The sequence below is a fragment of the Dipteris shenzhenensis genome, chromosome 4 (genome assembly GCF_047967505.1).
Source record: "Dipteris shenzhenensis isolate YYH24624 ecotype China chromosome 4, Dip_SZ_1.0, whole genome shotgun sequence".
Lineage (NCBI taxonomy): Eukaryota > Viridiplantae > Streptophyta > Polypodiopsida > Gleicheniales > Dipteridaceae > Dipteris > Dipteris shenzhenensis.
The window spans coordinates 44,948,850-44,961,829 of NC_141599.1; the positions used below are offsets into that span (position 1 = coordinate 44,948,850).

General features: G+C 40.8%; 1 long non-coding RNA gene across 2 annotated transcripts; it reads right to left on the minus strand.

Moving 5' to 3' along the window:
- Positions 1-508: 508 nt before the first annotated feature.
- On the minus strand, positions 509-1,722 carry LOC147902938 (uncharacterized). 2 transcript variants are annotated; one of them, XR_015540850.1, is made up of 3 exons: positions 1,633-1,722; positions 690-907; positions 509-578 (listed from the first exon to the last, which is right to left on the minus strand). It is a non-coding gene; the product is annotated as an uncharacterized LOC147902938 (long non-coding RNA). The 2 variants fall into 2 exon arrangements; XR_015540849.1 differs by lacking the exon at positions 1,633-1,722 and adding an exon at positions 1,075-1,329.
- Positions 1,723-12,980: the final 11,258 nt, after the last annotated feature.

Below are 12,980 nucleotides of genomic sequence, written 5' to 3' on the forward strand. Positions count from 1 at the left end.
TGCTGAAGTTGGAAGAAGATCGGATTGTTAGTTCATATATTTCGGATATGATCCAGAGGCAGAGACAAGCATGGGTCAATAGGAATATCAAATTTAAGGTGTTCCCGAAGGGAGATCTGGTGTTAATGTTTAATTCTAAACTAGACCCTCGTCTTGGTAAACTGAAGTTAAGATATAATGGTCCCTACAAGATTGTTGAGGTCTTGGGAGAGGGAACATTCAAATTGGAGGATATGTATGGGAATGCAATTCCAAAACCAGAGTCCATAGGTATCATTTAAAACCTATCATGCTCCAACACTTTTTGTGGACGTTGTGGTGGTGCAGTGCATGGTGGCAAAGTTGTATGCAGTGACTGCACGTCCAAAGATCTGAAGTTCTGAAGTGACACGAGATCCGAATGCAGACTAATCAACTGCACACAATAGAAACATAATCAAAGAAATAAACGCAAATGGATGCATGAATACATAACTTGCAAAAAATAAATTGCAGAGACTGAGAAATACCTTATTCTTTAATGTCTCCCCCTTTGACACCTTGATTCGCTCTTGCTCCACGTCTCGATCTATAGTAGACTGCACATGACAAATTTAATATGCAATAGTATTTCAATCTTCTTCTATAAGAATATTTAAATATTATTCTATAAATAATGAGAAACCGTTTTGTCATTTAGTTGATATTACCTGAAACAACATTTTTGCCAATAGAAACTTTGACAATGGATACCATGGCTCTTCTTTTTCGGAGTGTTTTTCTCTCTCTTTTTCTTTGCTCATTCATAGCCTCAACATCATTGCATGACAACTTTCTCATAAAATATTTCAAATCACATTCACAGAGCTTGCGGATAGAATATAAAATATCTTTCAATGTGGTCTTCACCACCCCAACATCATTCAACCTACATATCCACACAAATTCTAATTATGAAAAAAGATTTAAGAAACATAGAATAGGACCCCTACCAAACAAAGTAGCGTGGCATGTCATTAACTATCTACAAACAAGCATAAGTGTGGCATGCCATTAACAATTTACAAACAAGCATAAGCATATTTAAGAACATACTCATTGATCCGATTCATAGCTCCAATGAGGGCAACCTCATCATCTCTCGTTGGGTGTAATAAAGGAAGCTCTCACCAATATATGCATGCTCTTGACAGATGAAAAATTCTCTTTTTTCCAACCCACCACTCTATGGTTTCCATCCGAAATAGATGAACATTTTTCCAATCATGTCATTCCACTCCTCACTGTTCTCTAATTCATTCTCAAATTCATCATTTATATCCCTCCAAATGGGATCCCATGAAGCCTTCTCCTCATTTGTCACTAATAATGAGATATCCTCCATAGTATTCATAGCCACAATGAAACTCCCTTTCTCCTCAATATATCCATCTCTCCGCAAAGTGAATCCTAGCTCCCTTGATTGCTTTCCAATTGTTCTGATGCGTGGATTTGTAATGATTCTACATAGAGGAACCTTAGGAGGACTATTTCTTACCACTCGAATCTTCTCCAACGTGCTCTATAAAATATCTTGTGAAAACTCTATTGGAAGTGCTACATCATCATCATCTTTATTCTCTAAAGTTAAGCTAGGCTTTGTAGTTTCAACACCTTTTGTAGTTTCTGAAGAAGTTGGGACAACCTCATCATGCTCTCCCTCTAAGACACGCTCCTCAACATCCATTTCAAAGTCAACCATCCCAGAATGATAATTGATGTTTGTCCTTCTTCGAGAGGGAGGTGTATAAGGGCCAGACAACCCACCTGATGATTTTGTTACCAAGGACCTCGTCAATACCATTATCTATGTTCACAATAAAAGACAACAAATTTTGAAACTTTAGAGAGATTCAAATCCAATAAAAGGAAGATTGAAACTCCATTCGTTTGCTCGCATTTCTACAATAGTAGCTTGTCGCATTCCCCTTCATGCACCTAGTTTTCAGCCCGAGCTATGCTTTGAAAATCTGCCTTTCTTTCAAGAGAGTCCTTCCAAAGTGGCACTGGATTGCAAGAAAATGATGTCCATCTGCCAAAAAAATCCATGAGTTAGGAATCAAATAAAGACTTGTTTGCCGAAAGGGGGGAACGGGTTGACACAATCAGTGCACCATTGCCTTCTATCGATGCTTCAGATCTTGCAGCTCTGCAGAGAAACATCATATGATTGTGGATACTAATCTAGATTTGGAATTGCTTCACTTCATCAGAGCCAGCAGGTTAAAATCGTTAAAGGACTTGAAGGTCTCTTAGGGGCTTAGCACATGGGAAGAAATAGGATGGGAATGAGAAAAATTGGTCCCAAGTGGTCCCATGCATATTTCTATCCTATTCCCATCCCACCATGTGCTAACAAAAAAAGAAATAGGGATGGGTTTAGGAGGAAGAGGACACATGGCATCATTTCATGTGTTTAGGAGGTGGGGACCACTTGGGGACAAGGATACATGTCATCCTTGCATGTTTTTGAATCCCTAAAAAAGGGGAACCCATTCTGGCTGCCAGGGTCTGGAGGCCATGGTCTAGGATGGGAGAAAAAGTGGCTACTCCCATTCTAAATCCATCCTCGACCACTTGGTGTAGGATGGGAGTAATGATGACAAAAAGATTCCCATCCTAAACCCATGCTAGCCCCATCATGTGCTAAGGCCCTTAGTTAACCTTTTGTATTGGAGTGGAGGCGAATGTTGCTGAATGAAGTTGGAAACAAAAATTCCCACCATTTTGGAAGAGATTACAAGAATGCTAGATGCTTGTGTAATAGAAGGTAAAGGGTCTCATATGAAATTGGCGTTGAATTGAGACACGGACTAGAATTGCGAATCACTCCCTTGAGACGATCAAACGGAATGGATGTACCAGCAAGGAACCTTTTAGACCAAAGTGGACTCCAAGCGATACAATGAAACACCCGTGAACTGCAAGCAAGTGAATGAATGATAGAATTGTGAAACGCCCGTGGAATCCAAGCGAGAAGCAAACCAAGCAACGAACCTTTCTTTCGAGAGCAGCTCCTTCAAAGTAGCAAGCGCCCTAAAGTGTGATGGGAGATTGAAAGAGGCAAGGAGAAAAGACTTCTTGCATATTCGATAAGAACGGCCAATGTGCGTTGTCTGTCTCATACCTCAACGTCCTTCCATCCTTTGATCAAATGCATTAGCTTTACGCAGTTCTACAGCTTATACACCACAAGAAGCATTTCTGTAATTCTTCAAGGTAATAGTGGAGATTCCTAACATGAGAAGTGGCAGAGGGGCTGTCCATGAGCGAGATTGGAAGCAGAATAGCAAGCTTCCTACGGAATGCAAGCTTTCTACAACTCTTTCTACGGAATAGCAAGCTTTCTACGAACCAGACATTTTTTTAACATGTTCGGAATGCAAGCTTTCTACGACTCTGTCTAGCAGTAAAAACGATAGCTGCTGTGATTCCCTTTGTGTGAAGTGAATAGCAAATCAAAGGAGCGGTGAAGAATGGAAGGAGTGATAGAGATTCAAAACTGTTTGAAGGAAAAGCGACGAATGGAGAGAACTTCTTAGAAGAACCGAGAGGTTTCAATTCCTTCTTGCCTGGCCTAACAACTTGGTAAGTGGAATGATAATGCTTCTCAAAACTCACCACACAACAGTCCGTAAGAAACGAGCACCTTCAGAGCAAGCCTGTGCGACACCTTCAAAACAAGCAAGCACTCACGCCTTCAAAATGCCTTCAAAACAAACAAGCTTTAGAATTGTGTGCGGCGTCGCACACAGTTAAAAGGCACACAAGCACTTTTTCAAACTCTCCTTTGCCAAGCACTTTTACCTCCTTAACTTTATCTCTCGCGCAAACTGTGTGCGGTGCCGCAGACAGTTAGAAGGAACACATACAAAGTATTTTTCTTCGTAGATTTTCCCAACCATGCGCTGTCAATACTCTTTCCTCTTAAACACTCTGCTGCAAATTGTATGCGGCACCGCACACAGTTGAAAAGCACACAAAGAAAGTATTCTCGAACCTCAATAAAGCCAGGCGCGTACCTATCTGCAGGAAGAATCCAATCGTCGTCGCGGTAGAGCTGAAAGAGGAAATGAGATTGTGCCTCGATGAGAGGTCGCTCGAAGAGACATTGAGAGGTTGCAGGCAAAAGGACAAGATAAAAAATTAGTGTGGCATTGATACTAGAGTTAATTTTGATGAAGTTTTTAGAAACCAGAGTTAAACAAACCAGAGTTAAACCAGAGTTAAAATGCACTAAGAGCCCATGTTGTCTCTACTTCCGGAGCTCCAAATGCAAACTCGACGTTACCTCCAAATAATGCAAACTCGATGTCTTTACTCGCCTTTACTCAATGAATGCAAAATTGGTGCCTTTACTCACGAATGCAAAATCGGCGTTACCTCCAAATAATGGCGCAAACTCGGTGTTGTTATTTACATGGAGTGGCTCTTCTATCGCATGCGGCACTATGCACAATTTAACTTCCTACTATTCACTTAGAAATGTATACTTTCGGCATCTTAACACGCAAACTCTTCTTGGAGAATTTGCGTTCTTATCTTTAACGATTGAGAGACAGTGCAAGGGAGCCTCCTCTATTGCAAGCGGCACCGCACACAGTTTAATAGGTTTGCTATTTGTGCTCAATATGGCCTTTAGTTCACCTATGTCTTTGAGCTTCATCACATTTTTTGGTAAAAGCTTTGAGGAGAGATTGCAACTACAAGTTCATGACAGACATTGCATTGTCCTAGAGGCAAAATTGTGTCGTCACTTTGGCCTTTCTCATGGTGGATTTGAGATTTTCCAAATGATTATTGAAGGACAAACATGCATAGAGGATAGAAAAGTGCAGATGGCAATGACAATTGATGGTGAGTGGATTTTCAATCTTGATGCAAACTATGGCTTCTTCGTACAAATTGTCCAGTTCAATGAAAAGGGAAATAGAAGCATGTTTAGAGCTAATCAAAAGTAGAAGGAAAAGAAGAAAAAGAACATGGAAAGAGACTAAAACCTTCCCACTGAAGTTGAGGAGAGTGAGAAACAAAGGTTTGCAGACAACAAGGAGAATAGTTTGAGGGAGGAAGTTCTAAAACTTGCACCTATTTCTATTATTGCCAAGTACATTGCTAAAGCAGAAGAACATCATTGCATAGATGAGTTGCCCAATTATTATAATGGAAATATTGTATTTGAATTGCCACCAGTCGATGTTAACGTGAGTGGGATGGATGGTATGCATCAAATGTATGATCAGTCTAGAACAAATCCTACTTCAATTGCGGCACTGAAGAGAATTGCAAGGGTTAGATTAAGTCACTGTGGTGAATACTTTGTATGCACAAATCTACTATGTGGCTACTATTTGAGACATGATACAGCAAATGATAAAGCATGGAGAGGTAGAATTCTAAACATTCCAAAAATTGGTGAGCTTCAAGCTCAAGATGGGAGCTTGGAATGCATGCATTGCGGAGAACAGCCTTCCTGTGTAGGTCGATGTCAAGCAAAGATATATTATTGTGAGCCAATAGATATTGGATTCACAAGGTTGGCCATTCATGTTGGCTGCCATGAACATCCAATTGGTATTGTGGAGAGTAGACAAGAATTGGCAAATGCAAGAAAATTGGTAACTGAAAAGGTGTTGGAAATGCCTACTCTTGGAGCAAGAAAATTAGAGAAGGAGTTGGCCAAGGAAATAATCTCCAAAAATTTATTGTCTGATTTGAGGATTGGTGAAACATCTGATCCAATGTCTACAAAAATGTGGGAGGATGTTTTGTGTCAATTTCAAGCATCAACTAATATTAGAAGGTACGTTTGCACCATGTGATTCTATGTTATATTAATGTTATGCTAGTGAACAATGTTTATTGACTAGGTAAGACAATATTGTCAGGTTTAGGCAATGGATTCGTGAGGCATTAGAGTCATTACATCCAAGAAGGAATCATTGGATGCCATAATTTACTTGAAAGAACATTTGCACCATGATTTCTTCCAAGGGTATTTATTCCCTAGTCAAGCACTTGATAACTCTAGACCATATTATGTTATGAAAATGTCAACCAAGGGTGGGGGATCTTGTGAATAGAATGCATCCAGGAAATGACTTGGAAAAGGCATGGGTACACTTTGACCATGTTCGAAGGGTGCGTGGATGGACTACAATGGCAGCCCATGTTTATGACCCAAGGTATGAGGCTAGACTATTAGAGAGTGTTGCTATGTCTTGCCATGGCATTGGAAGTTGTTCTAATAATGTACATTTTGTTTGCAGTGTGTGAGAGTTACTAACAATTGCCACATGTGAGTTCAAGAAAGAGGACACAGAATCGCACGTGTTTTTTTGGCATACCATCAATGATGTTGTTCAAAAACTTGAATGCAATTAGCCACAATTTTATGGGTTTATGGCAAATGAGGCCCAAGAAAATTGGTGTGTGTATAATGGAGGGCTAGAAAATATCATTGAAGGAAAAGAGCAAAAAAGATTGCAAAGAGTGACAAGCAAATACATATACCAATGACATCAACAAACACACTTAGAACACTGCAAAGCTTGGAGGAATGAAAAAACAAGGGAAGAGGCAATGGAACAATCACGAATTGTGAGAGAATGGTGGAGAAACAATCATGCCCAATCAAGTGACATTCCATTCTTGGACCAGTGGATGTCTTGGTGGGAGGACAGGATAGCTCATTGGGGTAACTTCATGGTCCAAGCAAGTAACACATATTTGGATGTAAGATTTATCTTCTTTTGGTATGCAATGCATTTAAGGTTGGCTTCTTTGTAGGTCATGGACTCCGAGGAATTTGCCAACAATACAAAGACAAACTTGTCAGAGTCTAAACATGGAAGCTGGCTGGCATCAGAGGGCTACATAAGACAAATATCATTGTATGATGCTTGTATAGAGGACTTGACTACTACATTGTTGCAAATTGCATGCTGTGAGCAACATGAAAAAGGAATGCATATTGGATCAGGTCCCTCTTTGGAAAATCTTTTGCATCGGATTGGTCAAACAAGATCAAGTCGTGTTAGTCCACGTCAAATAGTCAAATTTGCAAATTCTGCAGTTGGTGCACCAGGTGTTGGCAATGACCCTACATATCTCCCTGGGGACCTTGAAAGTGTAGGAAAGAAAAAAAGAGTGGTTGAAGGATCTGGGATTAATGATAGCCATCGACATGACTATGAGTATGTGGTGCATCCTAGAACACGACCTGTAGCATCTGCTACTAGAGTAGAATCATCTGGCACTAGAGAGAGGCCTCCATCTCCCTCCACCATTCGAGGTGAGCAAAATGCAACTACTATTGGAAATATGGTGCATGAACAGGATATAAGTGATGTCTTTTGGGCCACATGAAGGGTTGAGAGGGGAAGCAAGGTGCGTTGTTAGGCATGGTTCTCACAGATCGGTCACAAGTGTGGAAAGCTAATTAATGAGAATCAACATGTGCAAAATGTGGCACCATGCTTTAAAGGAAGAATGGAGCACAATCAAGGTCAAAAGGTGCAATTCTTTTGGTTTTGTGGAGATGATGTCTCCCATGAATGGTCACCAAGCATTGGTGCACCATCTACACCTCTGACATGGCCATTGCAAAAGGGAGTAAACTTGACATCTTTGGAAGCAACAAAATTGCATGCATCGGGTTTCATTTTTCATGTCCATGATATTTTAAACATCAATAGAGGTATTGAATCCATAACAAGTAGGGAAGGTACAACAAATGTACTTGAAATAAGTGCACCCTCTTCTGCTCGTCGCAAAATGAAGCGATGCTCTTCCATTTCGTAGGCTTGTGCCAGAGTGCATCGATCACTCATTCAAGTTGCTAGCTTCAATGACCCCTAGATTGGTGCATCAACTAGATGTTGATGAAGAGTTCTTAGTCACAAGTTCTGCTTCCAACCCTGCAGGAGAAACATATACTCTGCGAATTTGTAGTAGTGAACCAGCATGCAATTGTGAAGACTTCACACATCATATGTCACAAGGTTCATTTGTGCCTTGCAAGCATATGTACCTTGTCTACATTCGTGTGTTGGGAAAAAATATGGACTACATGATGATACACCAACCACAACTCACACCAACAAAGGTCTTTTAGCTCTTGACCTCTTCAAGGGTGTATGTGAGCTTGTGCAGAAATAGAGAATGAGAGAAGATTATGTGGAAACTCATTCTCTATTTTCGCATAAGCTCCTTCTCTTTTTCCGCATGAGCATAAGCATGAGCTTATGCTTATGCTTATGCTTAAGCATAAGCATAAGCATAAGCTCATACTTATGCTCATGCATGAGCATGAGCTTATGCTTAAGTTTCCGCATAAGCTCATGCTTATGCATGAGCTTATGTGGAAATAGAGAATGAGGGAAGCATAAGCTCATTCTCTATTTCCGCATAAGCTCCTTCTCTATTTCCGCATGAGCATAAGCTCATGCTTATGCTCATGCATGAGCATGGACTTATGCTTAAGTTTCCGCATAAGCTTATGCTTATGCATGAGCTTATGTGGAAATAGAGAATGAGAGAAGCTTATGCTTCTCTCATTGTCTATTTCCGCATAAGTTCATTCTCTATTTCCCCCTTCTCTCATTTCCCCCTTCTCTCCTTCTCTATTTTCGCATAAGCTCATGCTTATGCTTATGCGGAAATAGAGAAGGAGAGAAGCATAATAGAGAATGAGAGAAGCATAAGCATAAGCTTATGCTTCTCTCCTGAGCTTATGCTCATGCATGAGCATGAGCTTATGCTTAAGTTTCCGCATAAGCTTATGCTTATGCATGAGCTTATGTGGAAATAGAGAATGAGAGAAGCTTATGCTTCTCTCATTGTCTATTTCCGCATAAGTTCATTCTCTATTTCCCCCTTCTCTCATTTCCCCCTTCTCTCCTTCTCTATTTTCGCATAAGCTCATGCTTATGCTTATGCGGAAATAGAGAAGGAGAGAAGCATAATAGAGAATGAGAGAAGCATAAGCATAAGCTTATGCTTCTCTCCTTCTCTATTTCCGCATAAGCTCATTCTCTATTTCCGCATAAGCTTATGCTTATGCTTCTCTCATTCCCCCTCATCTCTTTCCCCCTTCTCTCATTCGCATAAGCTTTCCCCCTTCTCTATTTCCGCACAAGCTTCTCTTATGCATGAGCTTATGCGGAAATAGAGAATGAGAGAAGCTTCTCTCATTCTCTATTTCCGCATAAGCTCATGCATAAGAATGAGCTTATGTGGAAATAGAGAATGAGAGAAGCATAAGCATTCTCTAATTCTGCATAAGCTCATTCTCTATTTCCGCATAAGCTCATGCATGAGCTTATGCGGAAATAGAGAATGAGAGAAGCATAAGCTCTTCTCTCATTCCCCCTCATCTCTTTCCCCTTCTCTATTTCCCCCTTCTCTCATTCTCTATTTTCGCATAAGCATAAGCATGAGCTTATTCTCTCTAACTCTTATTCTCTATTTCCCTTTTCTTCCTCTTCTCTTTCCTTTCCCTCTTCTTTCCTTTCCATCTTCTTTCCCTCTTTCCTTTCCCTCTTCTTTCCTTTCCCTCTTCTTTCTTCTTGCCTATGCCTATGCCTATGCCTATGCTTATGTTTGTTTTTTTGTTTTCTGTTTTCGTGTTTGTGTCTATGTTAGACATGGGATCACGTCGCTCATCCGACGAGTACGGACAGCCTCGCAGGAGGAGAGCTCACGATCTATATGCTCCAGAGGACTTTGATTCCTCTCAGGTGACTACCCTGAGGACTACCCCTGGTTCGACTCCTCTCGGACCTAGCACTACGACTACCCCTGGTCTGACTCCTCTTCCACGTAGCACTGCGACTACCCCTCGGGGAACTCCTTTGCTAGCCGCGCATGGCTTTGTCGGGAGTCCCGACGAGTTTGTAGCGTAGATGAGCGATGAGGAGGCAGCGAGATTCTTCGCTCTGCTCTCTCAGAGGACCTCAGGAATTCCTTCCCCTACACCGATGGGTGGACATACTGCCCAGCCATCCCCTCGCGCCCCTTCGACCGCGGGATCATCACCTGCGCATGCCTCTCGCAAGGGAAGGAAGAGTAGGACGGGCGGCTCATGTTGTGCTGACTCGGGAGATGTAGACGAGTCAGCACACTCACGCTCCTTTAGGTCTCCACTTGGTCCGGAGACACAGTATCAGTCAGGTCCCTTTCCCTCTCCTACTCCCACTGCTACTCGCTCCGGAAGCGCTCGCGCAGCTTCCACTCCTTCAGACTCTACTACCGTCAGTCCCCCTTACTCATCAGGGGATCTCTCCTATCAAATCACATCTGCCGGAGAGATAATAGAAGATAAAAAGGGCAAAGCAGTGATGGCCGCCATGAGGAGGTTGATGAGTCATCACTTCAAGAGCGGCATAAATACCGATTGGCAGTATCAAGATGCCCAAAAGAAGCAGGCGGTGATCGATGAGTTAACAAAGATACCCTAATCTGCCGAATGTGGAGTTTAATGATGATTATATGCGAGAGCGCATGGGTTTGGTCCTGAAGCATCGTAGATCAACCTTGCGTACTTCCATTACAAAGGGGTTGGCTAAACCCAGCTGGGCAGACAAAGCTGATTGGAAGTACTTCAAGAAGCAACATAGGGACCATCCCGAAATGTTCGAGGGTCAGAGGAGGGCTGCGAAGAGACGGCTGGACATTGTAGGTACTTCGCACACTTTGGTGCAGGCGGACGGTATGCGCTTGAGGCAACCGTGGTAAGTCTACTTCTTCTCATTTAATGTATTGTTCTATTTGTTTTACTTTACATATTACATGCACTTTAGCTAACTCTAACTCTCATAAATTGGATCCATAGCAAGCTGCGATGGGTCATCTTCCTACAGATGCAGAGACGCGATGCGCATTTCGGATAGGAACAAAGCCGTGGTTCATTGAGCAAGAGGCAATGGGAGCGACGGTCGATTGGGCTGAGGTGGCTGCTCGCACGGTATAAGTTTACTCCTACTTGTAATCTCACTTTTTAATTTAAGTTCCAATCTAATTTTTGATTTATATGGTTCACTCTTAGGGTCAAAGCTCAAGCATCCCATCATCGGAGGCGAGCGATCAACAGGGCCAAGGATTGGATGTAGGTGGCAAGGACGAGGGAGAAGACACAGGTGTCGAGGACCAAGGAACAGGCCAACAAGACGAAGATGATTCGGATTCGGATGAGTAGTGGTAGTAGCATTTTGTATATCCGCTCGTTTGAGCAATTTTGTATCGCCCTTTCGATAGGGTAATTTTGTTACAAACACTGTTGTATATGTCCGACATGTATATGCATTTGTTACTCATCATTTCACAATAACAATTTTGTATCACCCTGCAAGCAAGGGAAATTTTGTTATAAAAAACTTTCTTTTGTAATTACAAAAAAAAAAAAAGGATTAGTGGGGCTAAACAGGGCCAAAAGGAAGCCCTGTTTAGCCCCATTAACCCTTTTTTTTTTTACTTCTGTTAATCGTCGCTATATAGCGACGTTTACCAGTGTCGCTATATAAATTAACAAATAACTTAGATATAGCTAGAATTTCTAATATAGGATTATTTCAAATTCTTGCATGTTGGTGCAAAAGTATAGATTGAAAAAACAATATTTGTATGTGAATATGATAGAGCCACAAAGTGAACTTTTGATTTGGGAAGGAAAAACGTCAAGGAAAAATATTAAAAATAATTAAATTAACAAATAACTTAGATATATTTAGAATTTCTAATATAGGATTATTTCAAATTCTTGCATGTTGGTGCAAAAGTATAGATTGAAAAAACAATATTTTTATGTGAATATGACAGTGCCACAAAGTGAACTTTTGATTTGGGAAGAAACTTTTTAGAAAGTAAAATTTTGATTTGGAAAGGATATTTTCATAAAGTAAAGTTTTCATTTGGGAAGGATTTTTGGGCTTCGTCTAAAAACAACACAAAAAGTCCAAAATTAATGAAATAGGTGTTAAGCTTGCTTAATTTCATCTTGAAACAGAAGAAAGTACATCATGCATTTGCCTCAAATGCAATTACAAATCCAGAACTATTAACAGTAAAGCTTCCACTAGGCTTAGAACTCCTAGGCTTGTCACACGCCATCATGAGGTCTTGCGCATATAGGTCAACAAATATAACACTCATGGAAAGCACTATGTCGACATACGAGCCACGAATGCGGTCTAGTACTTGCTCCCCGCCACGACAAACAATATCTCCAATGATGCAAGGAACTTGTGAAATAGCCTGGGGGCCCTTGCAGGAGAAGCAATAAGGTCGGAGAAGATCTCGGCTAACTTGAAATCCTCCACATGACTCATAAACATACTCAAGTAAATCTGCGTTGATGTTCATGAAGTGTAAAATCCCAAAGACCTGCAACAAAAATATGTAGAGTTTTAAGTCAAGAGAACTCTAAGTAAAATTTTAGACATAATAAAACCAGCATGGTTTTTTCACCTGAGTCCCATATCCAAGTCGTGCTTCTTGGGTCATGAAAGCTTATTTCAAACCGAACATTCTTCAACACATACATCACCACCCCTTCATCATTGAACTCTTGTACTAGTTGAGCAAGAGTATTTTTTCTTTCTTTCACAAAAGACAACTATGACATAAATAAGAAAAAGGTAAGTTAATAGAAATAATACTAATTCAAAGACAAAAGAGAGATTATTTTGAACTAATCAACTTACTGCAGCTCTATCTTCGTCTCTTGGTCCATCTGCAACTATGATTTGATCTACCATTGCTTCATCACTTGCCACTTTTATAATAACAATGGCGATTATTCCCATCACATTTGATCCTAAAAACTTGGCAAAGTTAATCACCTCATTTGCCCAAGGAACATAAGTAGAAAGGGAATTATCTCGGAGTAAACATAGATTCCCCTCAAAAGGTTCCCCTCTAATTATACAAGTGGTGGCATCAACAAGAAGGGAGAACTTTGATAT